The sequence below is a fragment of the Myxocyprinus asiaticus genome, chromosome 32, assembly GCF_019703515.2.
Source record: "Myxocyprinus asiaticus isolate MX2 ecotype Aquarium Trade chromosome 32, UBuf_Myxa_2, whole genome shotgun sequence".
In the NCBI taxonomy this organism is placed as follows: domain Eukaryota; kingdom Metazoa; phylum Chordata; class Actinopteri; order Cypriniformes; family Catostomidae; genus Myxocyprinus; species Myxocyprinus asiaticus.
This window is the reverse complement of record NC_059375.1, coordinates 43,647,108-43,659,570: the sequence shown is the minus strand read 5'-3', so window position 1 is coordinate 43,659,570 and position 12,463 is coordinate 43,647,108.

Below are 12,463 nucleotides of genomic sequence, written 5' to 3'. Positions count from 1 at the left end.
TGCGAGGGAACGCAAACAATTGCGAGGTAACGTAAAACTATTGCGAGGGAACGCAAACAATCGTGAGGGAACGCAAAATTATTGCGAGGGAATGCAAACAATTGCAAGGGAACACAAAACAATTGCGAGGGAAAACAAAACTATTCGGGAACACAAAACTATTGTGAGGGAATGCAAACAATTGCGCTGGAACGCAAAACTATTGTGAGGGAACGCAAAACTATTGTGAGGGAATGCAAACAATTGCGCGGGAATGCAAAACAATTGTGAGGGAAAGCAAATAATTATGAGTGAATGCAAAACAATTGTGAGGGAACGCAAACAATTGCGAGGGAACACAAAACTATTGCAAGGGAACGCAAAACTATTGCAAGGGAACGCAAAACTATTGCGAGGGAACTCAAAACTATTGCGAGGGAACGCAAACAATTGCGAGGGAACACAAAACTATTGCAAGGGAACGCAAAACTATTGCGAGGGAACGCAAACAATTGCGAGGGAACACAAAACAATTGCGAGGGAACACAAAACTATTGCAAGGGAACACAAAACAATTGCGAGGGAACACAAAACTATTGCAAGGGAACACAAAACTATTGCGAGGGAACGCAAACAATTGCGAGGGAAAACAAAACTATTCAGAGGGAACACAAAACTATTGCAAGGGAACGCAAAACTATTGCGAGGGAACGCAAAACTATTGCTAGGGAACGCAAAACTATTGCTAGGGAACGCAAAACAATTGCGAGGGAACACAAAACTCATTGCGAGGGCAAACAAAATTAATGCGAGGGAACGCAAACAATTGCGAGGTAACGTAAAACTATTGCGAGGGAACGCAAACAATCGTGAGGGAACGCAAAATTATTGCGAGGGAATGCAAACAATTGCAAGGGAACACAAAACAATTGCGAGGGAAAACAAAACTATTCGGGAACACAAAACTATTGTGAGGGAATGCAAACAATTGCGCTGGAACGCAAAACTATTGTGAGGGAACGCAAAACTATTGTGAGGGAATGCAAACAATTGCGCGGGAATGCAAAACAATTGTGAGGGAAAGCAAATAATTATGAGTGAATGCAAAACAATTGTGAGGGAACGCAAACAATTGCGAGGGAACACAAAACTATTGCAAGGGAACGCAAAACTATTGCGAGGGAACGCAAAACTATTGCGAGGGAATGCAAACAATTGCGAGGGAACACAAAACTATTGCAAGGGAACGCAAAACTATTGCAAGGGAACGCAAAACTATTGCAAGGGAACGCAAAACTATTGCGAGGGAACGCAAAACTATTGCGAGGGAATGCAAACAATTGCAAGGGAACTCAAAACAATTGCGAGGGAACACAAAACTATTGCAAGGGAACACAAAACAATTGCGAGGGAACACAAAACTATTGCAAGGGAACACAAAACTATTGCGAGGGAACGCAAACAATTGCGAGGGAAAACAAAACTATTCAGAGGGAACACAAAACTATTGCAAGGGAACGCAAAACTATTGCGAGGGAACGCAAAACTATTGCGAGGGAACGCAAACAGTTGCGAGGGAACACAAAACTATTGCAAGGGAACGCAAAACTATTGCGAGGGAACGCAAAACAATTGCGAGGGAACGCAAAACTATTGCGAGGCAACGCAAAACAATTGCGAGGGAACGCAAAACTATTGCGAGGGAACGCAAAACTATTGCGAGGGAACGCAAAACTATTGCGAGGGAACGCAAAACTATTGCGAGGGAACGCAAACAGTTGCGAGGGAACACAAAACTATTGCAAGGGAACGCAAAACTATTGCGAGGGAACGCAAAACAATTGCGAGGGAACGCAAAACTATTGCGAGGGAACGCAAAACAATTGCGAGGGAACGCAAAACTATTGCAAGGGAACGCAAAACTATTGCGAGGGAATGCAAAACTATTGCGAGGAACGCAAACAATTGCGAGGGAACACAAAACTATTGCAAGGGAACGCAAAACTATTGCAAGGGAACGCAAAACTATTGCGAGGGAACGCAAACAATTGCGAGGGAACACAAAACAATTGCGAGGGAACACAAAACTATTGCAAGGGAACACAAAACAATTGCGAGGGAACACAAAACTATTGCAAGGGAACACAAAACTATTGCGAGGGAACGCAAACAATTGCGAGGGAAAACAAAACTATTCAGAGGGAACACAAAACTATTGCAAGGGAACGCAAAACTATTGCGAGGGAACGCAAAACTATTGCTAGGGAACGCAAAACAATTGCGAGGGAACGCAAAACTATTGCGAGGGAACGCAAACAATTGCGAGGGAACACAAAACTATTGCAAGGGAACGCAAAACTATTGCAAGGGAACGCAAAACTATTGCGAGGGAACGCAAACAATTGCGAGGGAACACAAAACAATTGCGAGGGAACACAAAACAATTGCGAGGGAACGCAAACAATTGCGAGGGAACACAAAACAATTGCGAGGGAACACAAAACAATTGCGAGGGAACGCAAAACTTATTGCGAGGGAAAACAAAATTATTGCAAGGGAATGCAAACAATTGCGAGGGAATGCAAAACTTATTGTGAGGGAAAACAAACAATTGCGAGGGAACACAAAACTCATTGCGAGGGCAAACAAAATTAATGCGAGGGAACGCAAACAATTGCGAGGTAACGTAAAACTATTGCGAGGGAACGCAAACAATCGTGAGGGAACGCAAAATTATTGCGAGGGAATGCAAACAATTGCAAGGGAACACAAAACAATTGCGAGGGAAAACAAAACTATTCGGGAACACAAAACTATTGTGAGGGAATGCAAACAATTGCGCTGGAACGCAAAACTATTGTGAGGGAACGCAAAACTATTGTGAGGGAATGCAAACAATTGCGCGGGAATGCAAAACAATTGTGAGGGAAAGCAAATAATTATGAGTGAATGCAAAACAATTGTGAGGGAACGCAAACAATTGCGAGGGAACACAAAACTATTGCAAGGGAACGCAAAACTATTGCAAGGGAACGCAAAACTATTGCGAGGGAACTCAAAACTATTGCGAGGGAACGCAAACAATTGCGAGGGAACACAAAACTATTGCAAGGGAACGCAAAACTATTGCGAGGGAACGCAAACAATTGCGAGGGAACACAAAACAATTGCGAGGGAACACAAAACTATTGCAAGGGAACACAAAACAATTGCGAGGGAACACAAAACTATTGCAAGGGAACACAAAACTATTGCGAGGGAACGCAAACAATTGCGAGGGAAAACAAAACTATTCAGAGGGAACACAAAACTATTGCAAGGGAACGCAAAACTATTGCGAGGGAACGCAAAACTATTGCTAGGGAACGCAAAACTATTGCTAGGGAACGCAAAACAATTGCGAGGGAACACAAAACTCATTGCGAGGGCAAACAAAATTAATGCGAGGGAACGCAAACAATTGCGAGGTAACGTAAAACTATTGCGAGGGAACGCAAACAATCGTGAGGGAACGCAAAATTATTGCGAGGGAATGCAAACAATTGCAAGGGAACACAAAACAATTGCGAGGGAAAACAAAACTATTCGGGAACACAAAACTATTGTGAGGGAATGCAAACAATTGCGCTGGAACGCAAAACTATTGTGAGGGAACGCAAAACTATTGTGAGGGAATGCAAACAATTGCGCGGGAATGCAAAACAATTGTGAGGGAAAGCAAATAATTATGAGTGAATGCAAAACAATTGTGAGGGAACGCAAACAATTGCGAGGGAACACAAAACTATTGCAAGGGAACGCAAAACTATTGCGAGGGAACGCAAAACTATTGCGAGGGAATGCAAACAATTGCGAGGGAACACAAAACTATTGCAAGGGAACGCAAAACTATTGCAAGGGAACGCAAAACTATTGCGAGGGAACGCAAACAATTGCGAGGGAACACAAAACAATTGCGAGGGAACACAAAACTATTGCAAGGGAACACAAAACAATTGCGAGGGAACACAAAACTATTGCAAGGGAACACAAAACTATTGCGAGGGAACGCAAACAATTGCGAGGGAAAACAAAACTATTCAGAGGGAACACAAAACTATTGCAAGGGAACGCAAAACTATTGCTAGGGAACGCAAAACAATTGCGAGGGAACGCAAAACTATTGCAAGGGAACGCAAAACTATTGCGAGGGAATGCAAACAATTGTGAGGGAACTCAAAATTATTGTGAGGGAACGCAAACAATTGCAAGGGAAAGCAAAACAATTGCAAGGGAACGCAATCAACTGTGAGGGAAAACAAAACTATTGCAAGGGAACGCAAAACTATTGCAAGGGAACGCAAACAATTGCGAGGGAACACAAAACAATTGCGAGGGAACGCAAAACTTATTGCGAGGGAAAACAAAATTATTGCAAGGGAATGCAAACAATTGCGAGGGAACACAAAACTCATTGCGTGGGCAAACAAAATTAATGCGAGGGAACGCAAACAATTGCGAGGTAACGTAAAACTATTGCGAGGGAACGCAAACAATTGCGAGGGAACACAAAACAATTGTGAGGGAACACAAAACAATTGCGAGGGAACACAAAACCATTGCAAGGGAACGCAAACAATTGCGAGGGAACACAAAACCATTGCAAGGGAACACAAAACAATTGCGAGGGAAAACAAAATTATTGCAAGGGAATGCAAACAATTGCAAGGGAACACAAAACAATTGCGAGGGAAAACAAAACTATTCGGGAACACAAAACTATTGTGAGGGAATGCAAACAATTGCGCTGGAACGCAAAACTATTGTGAGGGAACGCAAAACTATTGTGAGGGAATGCAAACAATTGCGCGGGAATGCAAAACAATTGTGAGGGAAAGCAAATAATTATGAGTGAATGCAAAACAATTGTGAGGGAACGCAAACAATTGCGAGGGAACACAAAACTATTGCAAGGGAACGCAAAACTATTGCAAGGGAACGCAAAACTATTGCGAGGGAACTCAAAACTATTGCGAGGGAACGCAAACAATTGCGAGGGAACACAAAACTATTGCAAGGGAACGCAAAACTATTGCGAGGGAACGCAAACAATTGCGAGGGAACACAAAACAATTGCGAGGGAACACAAAACTATTGCAAGGGAACACAAAACAATTGCGAGGGAACACAAAACTATTGCAAGGGAACACAAAACTATTGCGAGGGAACGCAAACAATTGCGAGGGAAAACAAAACTATTCAGAGGGAACACAAAACTATTGCAAGGGAACGCAAAACTATTGCGAGGGAACGCAAAACTATTGCTAGGGAACGCAAAACTATTGCTAGGGAACGCAAAACAATTGCGAGGGAACACAAAACTCATTGCGAGGGCAAACAAAATTAATGCGAGGGAACGCAAACAATTGCGAGGTAACGTAAAACTATTGCGAGGGAACGCAAACAATCGTGAGGGAACGCAAAATTATTGCGAGGGAATGCAAACAATTGCAAGGGAACACAAAACAATTGCGAGGGAAAACAAAACTATTCGGGAACACAAAACTATTGTGAGGGAATGCAAACAATTGCGCTGGAACGCAAAACTATTGTGAGGGAACGCAAAACTATTGTGAGGGAATGCAAACAATTGCGCGGGAATGCAAAACAATTGTGAGGGAAAGCAAATAATTATGAGTGAATGCAAAACAATTGTGAGGGAACGCAAACAATTGCGAGGGAACACAAAACTATTGCAAGGGAACGCAAAACTATTGCGAGGGAATGCAAACAATTGCGAGGGAACACAAAACTATTGCAAGGGAACGCAAAACTATTGCAAGGGAACGCAAAACTATTGCGAGGGAACGCAAACAATTGCGAGGGAACACAAAACAATTGCGAGGGAACACAAAACTATTGCAAGGGAACACAAAACAATTGCGAGGGAACACAAAACTATTGCAAGGGAACACAAAACTATTGCGAGGGAACGCAAACAATTGCGAGGGAAAACAAAACTATTCAGAGGGAACACAAAACTATTGCAAGGGAACGCAAAACTATTGCTAGGGAACGCAAAACAATTGCGAGGGAACGCAAAACTATTGCAAGGGAACGCAAAACTATTGCGAGGGAATGCAAACAATTGTGAGGGAACTCAAAATTATTGTGAGGGAACGCAAACAATTGCAAGGGAAAGCAAAACAATTGCAAGGGAACGCAATCAACTGTGAGGGAAAACAAAACTATTGCAAGGGAACGCAAAACTATTGCAAGGGAACGCAAACAATTGCGAGGGAACACAAAACAATTGCGAGGGAACGCAAAACTTATTGCGAGGGAAAACAAAATTATTGCAAGGGAATGCAAACAATTGCGAGGGAACACAAAACTCATTGCGTGGGCAAACAAAATTAATGCGAGGGAACGCAAACAATTGCGAGGTAACGTAAAACTATTGCGAGGGAACGCAAACAATTGCGAGGGAACACAAAACAATTGTGAGGGAACACAAAACAATTGCGAGGGAACACAAAACCATTGCAAGGGAACGCAAACAATTGCGAGGGAACACAAAACCATTGCAAGGGAACACAAAACAATTGCGAGGGAAAACAAAATTATTGCAAGGGAATGCAAACAATTGCAAGGGAACACAAAACAATTGCGAGGGAAAACAAAACTATTCGGGAACACAAAACTATTGTGAGGGAATGCAAACAATTGCGCTGGAACGCAAAACTATTGTGAGGGAACGCAAAACTATTGTGAGGGAATGCAAACAATTGCGCGGGAATGCAAAACAATTGTGAGGGAAAGCAAATAATTATGAGTGAATGCAAAACAATTGTGAGGGAACGCAAACAATTGCGAGGGAACACAAAACTATTGCAAGGGAACGCAAAACTATTGCAAGGGAACGCAAAACTATTGCGAGGGAACTCAAAACTATTGCGAGGGAACGCAAACAATTGCGAGGGAACACAAAACTATTGCAAGGGAACGCAAAACTATTGCGAGGGAACGCAAACAATTGCGAGGGAACACAAAACAATTGCGAGGGAACACAAAACTATTGCAAGGGAACACAAAACAATTGCGAGGGAACACAAAACTATTGCAAGGGAACACAAAACTATTGCGAGGGAACGCAAACAATTGCGAGGGAAAACAAAACTATTCAGAGGGAACACAAAACTATTGCAAGGGAACGCAAAACTATTGCGAGGGAACGCAAAACTATTGCTAGGGAATGCAAAACTATTGCTAGGGAACGCAAAACAATTGCGAGGGAACACAAAACTCATTGCGAGGGCAAACAAAATTAATGCGAGGGAACGCAAACAATTGCGAGGTAACGTAAAACTATTGCGAGGGAACGCAAACAATCGTGAGGGAACGCAAAATTATTGCGAGGGAATGCAAACAATTGCAAGGGAACACAAAACAATTGCGAGGGAAAACAAAACTATTCGGGAACACAAAACTATTGTGAGGGAATGCAAACAATTGCGCTGGAACGCAAAACTATTGTGAGGGAACGCAAAACTATTGTGAGGGAATGCAAACAATTGCGCGGGAATGCAAAACAATTGTGAGGGAAAGCAAATAATTATGAGTGAATGCAAAACAATTGTGAGGGAACGCAAACAATTGCGAGGGAACACAAAACTATTGCAAGGGAACGCAAAACTATTGCGAGGGAACGCAAAACTATTGCGAGGGAATGCAAACAATTGCGAGGGAACACAAAACTATTGCAAGGGAACGCAAAACTATTGCAAGGGAACGCAAAACTATTGCGAGGGAACGCAAACAATTGCGAGGGAACACAAAACAATTGCGAGGGAACACAAAACTATTGCAAGGGAACACAAAACAATTGCGAGGGAACACAAAACTATTGCAAGGGAACACAAAACTATTGCGAGGGAACGCAAACAATTGCGAGGGAAAACAAAACTATTCAGAGGGAACACAAAACTATTGCAAGGGAACGCAAAACTATTGCTAGGGAACGCAAAACAATTGCGAGGGAACGCAAAACTATTGCAAGGGAACGCAAAACTATTGCGAGGGAACGCAAACAATTGCGAGGGAACACAAAACTATTGCGAGGGAACGCAAAACTATTGCGAGGGAACGCAAAACTATTGCGAGGGAATGCAAAACTATTGCGAGGGAACGCAAACAATTGCGAGGGAACACAAAACTATTGCAAGGGAACGCAAAACTATTGCAAGGGAACGCAAAACTATTGCGAGGGAACGCAAACAATTGCGAGGGAACACAAAACTATTCCGGGAACACAAAACTATTGTGAGGGAATGCAAATAATTGCAAGGGAAAGCAAAACAATTGTGAGGGAACGCAAACAATTGTGAGGGAAAACAAAACTATTCAGAGGGAACACAAAACTATTGCGAGGGAATGCAAACAATTGTGAGGGAACTCAAAATTATTGTGAGGGAACGCAAACAATTGCAAGGGAAAGCAAAACAATTGCAAGGGAACGCAATCAACTGTGAGGGAAAACAAAACTATTGCAAGGGAACGCAAAACTATTGCAAGGGAACGCAAACAATTGCGAGGGAACACAAAACAATTGCGAGGGAACGCAAAACTTATTGCGAGGGAAAACAAAATTATTGCAAGGGAATGCAAACAATTGCGAGGGAACACAAAACTCATTGCGTGGGCAAACAAAATTAATGCGAGGGAACGCAAACAATTGCGAGGTAACGTAAAACTATTGCAAGGGAACGCAAAACTATTGCGAGGGAACGCAAACAATTGCGAGGGAACACAAAACTATTCCGGGAACACAAAACTATTGTGAGGGAACACAAAACTATTGTGAGGGAACACAAAACTATTGTGAGGGAATGCAAATAATTGCAAGGGAAAGCAAAACAATTGTGAGGGAACGCAAACAATTGTGAGGGAAAACAAAACTATTCAGAGGGAACACAAAACTATTGCGAGGGAATGCAAACAATTGTGAGGGAACTCAAAATTATTGTGAGGGAACGCAAACAATTGCAAGGGAAAGCAAAACAATTGCAAGGGAACGCAATCAACTGTGAGGGAAAACAAAACTATTGCAAGGGAACGCAAAACTATTGCAAGGGAACGCAAACAATTGCGAGGGAACACAAAACAATTGCGAGGGAACGCAAAACTTATTGCGAGGGAAAACAAAATTATTGCAAGGGAATGCAAACAATTGCGAGGGAACACAAAACTCATTGCGTGGGCAAACAAAATTAATGCGAGGGAACGCAAACAATTGCGAGGTAACGTAAAACTATTGCGAGGGAACGCAAACAATTGCGAGGGAACACAAAACAATTGTGAGGGAACACAAAACAATTGCGAGGGAACACAAAACCATTGCAAGGGAACGCAAACAATTGCGAGGGAACAAAACCATTGCAAGGGAACACAAAACAATTGCGAGGGAAAACAAAATTATTGCAAGGGAATGCAAACAATTGCGAGGGAATGCAAAACTTATTGTGAGGGAAAACAAACAATTGCAAGGTAACGTAAAACTATTGCGAGGGAAAGCAAACAATCGTGAGGGAAAGCAAAACTTTGATTATCAAGATTATTCTACTCAGATGCAAGTGACATCAAATAAAAGAGTTAGGCTGGAAGTAATTCAAAAGTAATTGGATTACATTACCCCTAAATGTAATCTGCAAAATTATGTTACTGATTGCAATTACTGTCATGTAATTTGTAAACAGTACCCGATTACAATTCAATAGTAATCTACCCAGCACTGATTATAGTAAATATCATCCTGCAATATACCACAATATACAACAAACTTTTACACATACTGAACATATAATGTTCATGCAATTGAAATGATCACGAGGAATAACTAATGTTTGCTTGTGTCTGTGTCACCTCAAGCGCTTCTCTGTGTTTCTGGGTCAAAGTTCCCAGTTGATCCCAGTGATCACAGATCTGTAGACAGTGCTCATTGATCACACCAGCAGCATGATAATCCAGCTCACTGTAAACATGAGGAAGAGTTTCTGTTAAAATGGCTCATTTAAAGGTAAACAGTTTTCTGGGTCTTTTAAGGTGTTTACAAAAAAAATAAAAAAATGTTGTACTATGATACAAAACTGTAACTTTTGGTTATCAAAACTCCAGCCCAAAAAGAGTATTTAACCCTTTAAACTCAGATTGGCCCAAAAAAAGAATTTTCAATTAATTACTAAATACAGTCTTGACCAACACCAAATTGCTTTTGTTTGAAAGTTTAGAAGCTCTACTTTCCAATGCATGTAGACATTATGACCAAAACAGAACAAGTGCTTTGAAATTTGAAGACAAATCAGAAGATTTCCCTTTTGATCATTTATAAATTATTGCACTGAACATATTATTGCAATTACTAAAAACATCAAACTGATCAAATAGTCCATGTGTCATATGTTGTTGGAAAGATCTCAAAGAGTAGAATACAACCAGTCTATTTGTTGTACTCACAGACAAAAATATAGTGAGTAATAGCTAAGTATATATCTTTGACAATTATTTAGGTGTTGCTTATAAGCCACGTTTTTGCTTATAATTTTATGAAAAATAAACGGAACATAAAATATCACATACCATTATTTAGAGGAGGTGATTATCTTTAAAATAAACTCCACACACAAGATAATCAGATGTATAGATCATTAGATAATCCACATGAAGCACAATGTTACATATGACCACCAGGAGATGGCGCCAAATACACAAAACAGACTCAATGATGACTCAAATGACACAGAATGAAACTCATTCTGTGAAATCTCATTACTAAAATCATGTCTGCATGCTATGCAAACCTTTAGTCATTGTTGTGTTTGCATGTGTAATTAGTTCTTATGAATAATTCTTATGTTTTATTTGTTTGGAGACATTTTTAGACACTATGATTAATTATTTTCGTAATGCTATAACTTTTGATTGCTTTGTCGTATTAACACAAAATTTTTCTCAGATAAAGTTGACATGATTGGGAACAAAACAGCAGTTTTTCAGAGCCACAATATTTACACCCAGAGATATATAATGCCAAATAAGAAAAATAAGAAAAAAAGCAGTTTCTTATGCTGAGTATCTCAGAATGCATCATAATCGATATCATTAAAAAATGTGAAAAGTTTTCTTTACAATGATACCAAACACTTGACCCTCCTTGTTTGTTTGTTTGTTTGTTTTGGGTTATGAGCCTTTAATTTTGGGAATGCCTGAAACAGGAAATCTTTAAAAACACCTTCGGAGCTTAAAGGGTTAATGAAACTAAACTGCAAAGAAATGGTTATGACATCACAGTCATGAGCTCATTAACATATGACTGGCCAGTGTTAATATTTTCATCTAGATTACTGAGGGTTTTTTTATTCTGTCAAAGATAATGAAGACAAATCAATAAACAATGCACTATCGCTGTTTTTATTTATTTATTTGTATAAGAAAAATCTTGAAAGAAATATGAACTTAAATAACGGGTTAATGACATCACTCAAACGCATCCAATATAGGTGACATTAACCTGCTATATACACATATATATATATATATATATATAAAACATAAACATAATATGACAACTTACATCTTCACACACAATTAAGCCAATGAACAGCTGAACTTGAAGTCATGCACTAATCAGAATGAGTAACTTGCATTTCCTCAAAAACGCTCTACATGTAACACAATATCTTAAACTGTTTCACAACAGATGAACTAATACTTCAGTACATTCATTACATTACATTACATACATTACATATTAAACATAGTAATCTTGAATATATTTGATACATCTTAACTAATTATAAGTAGTTTAAGTGTTTATTTATCAGAATATTTGTATATTTTTGTAAAGTCTGGTTTGTTACACTTTGATACATTTTAAACATTACACTCAACTAAAATGTTATTTTCATTGACTAAACTTATATGCAATTTTAGTCAGAGTAAAATGTAATGAAACATTTATGAATATGACATGATTAAATATTTACTTAATATAAAGGGTTTCATTAAAAGACAAAAATTATTAGATACAAATTAACACTGTGACTGCCCACCAACACCAATTTAGTTTTCAGTAATTGTACCCGCCCTGATGAACAACATATAGTCATTAACATATCAGTCTTAAAGGTACAGTAACAAAAACAGTCTATTTAATTCTAAGGGAGAGAAACAGATTGGATGGTAATTATAAAAGTTAATTTATGACTGTTTTAGGTGTAAAACCTTGTCTACATTACAAGTCGAATTGAAGGAAAAGTAAAATGTCACAAAAAAGTTAAATATTGCATCTTTAAAGTGAACATGAAATCAAAACTGACTCTATTTACTTTAATACACCACTTTCTCCTCTTATTGTGAATGATTAATCAGTCTTAGTTCAAATTAAAAAAATCAACTTTGTTGTCATAATTATTCATAAAAATGTAATAACTTGCTCCTCCTCTGAAAC